The following is a 5,000-nucleotide window of genomic DNA, read 5'->3' as shown; positions in this document are numbered from 1 at the left end:
AATGTTCTCTAGGAATAAAACAAACTTAAAACTTGTATAGAGTTGAGAAAATCTGTACTGTAAGTTAATCAATGACATCAATGATTTATTTGTGGATGTGATTTTTTGTCCCTTGTTTCTTTGACACAATATTCACTTTAAGTACTCAATTCATCTTATTTTTGGACTTATGTTTGATTACTGTTAAGTTTCCATTGTGCTATATAAATAAAATTGTACTGATTTAATGAGTGAATTCTTATTCGTCCAATTTTCCCGTTAGGGGTCGTCACAGCGAATCATCTGTTTCCACCTAACTCTATCCTCAGCATCCTCTACTCTCACACCAATTACCTTCATGTCCTCTTTTAACACATTCATATATCTCCTCTTTTTCCTTCCTCTTGACCTCTTACCTGCAGCTCCATCTCCAACATCCTTCTACCAATATAACCATCTCCCTCCTCTGTACATGTCCAAACCATCTCAATCTATCCTCTCTGTCCTTGTCCCCAAAACAGCTAACCTGATCTGTCCCTCTGATGTGCTCGTTCCTAATCCTGTCCATCCTCGTCCCTCCTAAAGACAACCTCAACGTCCTCATCTCTGCTACCTCCATCTCTGCCTCATGTCTTTTCCTCACTGCTACAGTCTCTAACCCATACAGCAGAGCTGCTCTCAATACTGTCTTGTACACCTTTCCTTTGATTCTTGCTGACACACAACCCTCCTAACCCTTTTCTCCAACCACCCCAACCCACCTGCACTCGCTCTTCACCTCTTTTCCACACTCCCTGATACACCCCTGATACACCTCCTGATTAAACTCCTGCACCTTCTTGACCTCAGCCTCCGCGAACCTCACTGTTCTACTTCCCTCCCTCTTGTTCATACACACGTATTCTGTCTTACTCTGACTGATTTTAATTCCTCGTTTCCAGAGCAGACCTCCACCTTTCTAGGTGTTCCTCCACCTGCTCCCTACTCTCACTACAGATCACATTAATGTCATCCACATTATTGCCCACGGTGATTCCTGCCTGACTTCATGTGTCAACCTTTCCATCACCATAGCGAACAAGAAGGGACTCAAAGCCAATCCTTGATGTATCTCCATCTCGAACTCCACTGTCTGACCTACATCACATCTCTCTGCCACCACTTGGTCTTCTTTTCTATTTTTCATTTCCTCTTCTTCCTGACCACCAGAAACATCTTACACATCACCATCTGATGCTGTCTGGCTACACTTTAGATTTGGCACGTTTACCCCGGATGCCCTTCCTGACGCAACCCTTTTGGCTAGATTATTTAAATAAATTAATTAGGATAAAAATTTATATATTTCAAAACAATGTAATTTTCATATCCGCAGTATGGAAACATCATCATGTGAATTACTTACAGTAGTAAACCTTTATTATCAGATATGTGTCAGATACAAAGATGTCTGCCTAACAGCTCCAAGTGGTCAGAAGTGTTTGTACTTAACGACACACCACCCACACCGCGTACGTCTGCTGCGCCTCTTAACGCAATGGCAGAGGCGGTTACTCATCACTAAGTACAACCGAAGCACCTCGCATAATGACCCTATTGGGAACGCAGTGACGTTCAGCTTGCCAGGAAATACAACCATATGGATGTGAAATATAGCTAGAGAAATATTATATATGAAAAAAGAAAGTGTTCCATACAGGCATTATTTGTTTCTCTGCCAGTCGGGTGATTAGTGAGAATAAGGTGTCCACTTCAGGTTAACTGTGTAAGAGGCTGGTTAAATTGCAGCATAAGGATTACAGACACTTGGTTAATGTTCACCGCTTAACAAAACGGGAAATCGTGGCCTAATGGTTAGAGAGGTTGTGGGTTCGAGTCTCGGGCCAGCGATACCACGACTGAGGTGCCCTTGAGCAAGGCACAAACCACCCCCCAACTGCTCCCCGGGCGCTGCAGCATAAATGGCTTCCCACTGCTCCGGGTGTGTGTTCACTGCTGTGTGTGTGCGCACTTTGGATGGGTTAGAATTTGTTCTCTGCATTTGAGTATGGGTCACCGTACTTAGCCGTATGTCACTTTCACTTAACTGTAAAACCCTACACAGTCATATCTGTGGTCTCTAATGTAGTAATAATATCTCATACTCTCAGGATAGGCTTCTGGAATGTGAGTGAAATCCAGCACCAATCACATTTGGGAATAATCATTACTGATATTAATTCTGTAAATGAAGCTTACACACACACACACACGGACGCACGCATACACACACACACACACAATGTCTTGATTTAGATGAGCAAGCCATAGGTTACAGTCAAAAGGAAAAACTCCCTGAAACGACACAAGCAAGTGTAATTAGAATAGAATATAGAAGCGACATTTTTCCCACACACTCGTTTTAGTGAATGAGCAAAATTAACAACTTGGTTATTTAAAAAAAAATCCCAATAAGATTTGAACAGCTCTTCTTAAATATGTGGGAAAATAAACCATTAAATAAACTTTTCATGGCACAGCCTGCTAATGAAATAGCCTTGAGGTTACACATGGGAGTGGGATTCCATTTTGTTTCATTTTATACTTTTAAGAAGACATCAAATAATGAGGGGGGGGGGGGCACGGTAGCTTAGTGGTTAGCACGTTCGCCTCACACCTCCAGGGTTGGGGTTCGATTCCCGCCTCCGCCTTGTGTGTGTGGAGTTTGCATGTTCTCCTCGTGCCTCGGGGGTTTCCTCCCCCGGGCCAAAGACATGCATGGTAGGTTGATTGGCATCTCTAGAAAATTGTCTGTGTGTGTGTGAGTGAATGAGTGTGTGTGTGTGTGTGTGTGCCCTGTGATGGGTTGGCACTCCGTCCAGGGTGTATCCTGCCTTGATGCCAGATGACGCCCGAGATAGGCACAGGCTCCCCGTGACCCGAGAAGTTTGGATAAGCGGTAGAAAATGAGTGAGAGTGAGAGTGAGTAATGACGGATGTGGATTAAGGTCATAGTTTTCAAAACATTTTGTCAGTATCTGCTCGATTTTACACCCTAGTGCATCATCAGAGAACTTTTTTTTTTTTTTTTAAACATTCAGCTCAATTCCAGTTCACTAGACCAATGTATTTTGGAACAGATTCTGAAATCATTTGTTGAACTGGACGAGAAGCCCAACAGTTTGTTTGTCTAAACCTCTGGGATAAAGAAGCTGCTTCAGAAAAGCACAGATTAACGTGTCATACCTGGAACAGTCAGGAACGATAAACTGTGGAGGAAAATCCTCTGGAAGTCTCTAAAACAGACCCTCTATAATAAACCTGTTATGAAAACAGCAAACCAGTCACCAGATGCTTACAGAGACCAGCACTGGCTAAAGGTGAACATGGAAGTGTCTTTGACCCAGAGCTTGGCTGATCTCCAGTGAAAATCCTTGGCTTTAAGCCGAGCGGAGACTTCACACTGTTCGCTGTCTCGTACTGTCCAGAAGTCCACTGAAGCAGATTTCAAATTTTGTTGTAAACAGACCTGACAATGTTTTCTAGTATTCTAGGAATGTTCTTATTGTATGAGGTTTAATTAATTAATTTTTTTTATATCCTTCACCAAAGATCACCGACATTAAACGAAGCGACCCTTTGAGATACAAGCAGACGTACGTACTGCTATACACACAGGCTTTAGGTCGTCAGCATCAGCAAGAGAACCGATTTCAGCTTATAACTATCAGTGCTGTTGACTGATGGTTAAAAGCTGGGCATTGAAAGGTAGCTGAAGGACTCAACTTGGATTTGAGGCATCTGTGTGTGTTACAGGGCTCTCAAGGGGAGGTGGCACGCTGCCATGGTGAACTCTTCACCAATAGCATTCTCCTGAAACTGATGCCAACACACAAGGTAAAAAACATTCAGCTCCATGAAGACAAATGCATTGCTGTGTGTGTTGACTGAAACCATCTTACTTCAATTAGTTCCCCCAAGTTGAGTGGTATTGCTTCTTCCTTCGGTCAGCCTTTTTGGCGGTTATTTTCCATGACTGCAACTGAGCAGAAAATTGTTGCACTTGCCACAAAATGCTAATATTTTTAACCAGGTAACTGAAGGAAAACCTGTATCTTGGTTAATTCACGGCACCTAATGAGTCAGAAGGAAGAAATAAAATCTCTTTGCTTTTGCTTCCACCTAGTGAACTTGTAAGTAATCGGCTAAATAAATAAATAAATAAATAAATAACACAGCAGTGGTACATCATCAAGATTAGGAACATTAAAATGACCCCAAAATGTAAAAGGTTTGAGAATTTTATTGAAATTCTAAGACAAATTTCAGTCCCAGTCCTGAACATAAAAAAAGCACGCTTTGGGTTTCAGCATTAACATTAAAACGTTTTTTTCAAAATCCCCACCGTCTTTTTTTTTTGTTGTCGTCATTAAAACAGCAGCACGTCATCTTCCGCTTCCCTATACAACACATCATTTGGCATACTTGAAGCTAATTTTATTGACAGCATAACTAAAGCAAAATAAATATTGAAATTAAGACCGATTGAAGATCGAGGGGAGTTGGAAAATAGCGCAAGGTTGTAACAGTGTTATTGATCGCACCAATTAGCTTTTAGCACCGATTATATCCAGGAGAGAGAAAAAGAAAAAGTCCTGGGTGGTTTGTAGAGACACGGTTGTATTAAAAATGTAATTTCGTTTAAAAAGGGTCTACGATTTCTATCAAGATCTACTTAATATCTTTTCATCTAACCTGGAACTAAACCAGCTCGTCACAACATACTGTCGAATCGAATAAACGAGCGCCAAATCAATACTGTAATTGAATCGAATCTAATACAAAATGAGCGTTTGCTCCTCACAATGATTGGGGGGGGGGGGGCAATTCGAGGGCATGTTCTGTTCATGTCCTTCAGTCTGAAATGTTTTCAGAGATGCATCTCGTCATGTTTTATATAGAGTCAAGATATCCTTCTACAGTAGTAATAAATCTATGGTACAAGTTCTGGTCTTCTTTCCTGAACACGTTCACAAAAAGCA

The 5,000-nt window shown here is 41.5% G+C and overlaps 1 protein-coding gene across 1 annotated transcript in view; it reads right to left on the bottom strand.

Moving 5' to 3' along the window:
• Positions 1-4,243: 4,243 nt before the first annotated feature.
• The window catches only part of ell (elongation factor RNA polymerase II), a 35,282-nt gene continuing 34,525 nt past the window's right edge, over positions 4,244-5,000 (bottom strand). The window contains exon 12 of the mRNA XM_027152207.2: positions 4,244-5,000. This exon is cut by the window's right edge and continues 1,714 nt beyond it. The gene's annotated coding sequence lies outside the window, so the exon portion shown is untranslated.

The sequence above is a fragment of the Tachysurus fulvidraco genome, chromosome 2 (assembly GCF_022655615.1).
Source record: "Tachysurus fulvidraco isolate hzauxx_2018 chromosome 2, HZAU_PFXX_2.0, whole genome shotgun sequence".
Lineage (NCBI taxonomy): Eukaryota > Metazoa > Chordata > Actinopteri > Siluriformes > Bagridae > Tachysurus > Tachysurus fulvidraco.
The sequence above is the reverse complement of the archived record's forward strand: the minus strand, read 5'-3'. Positions and strand labels throughout refer to the sequence as shown.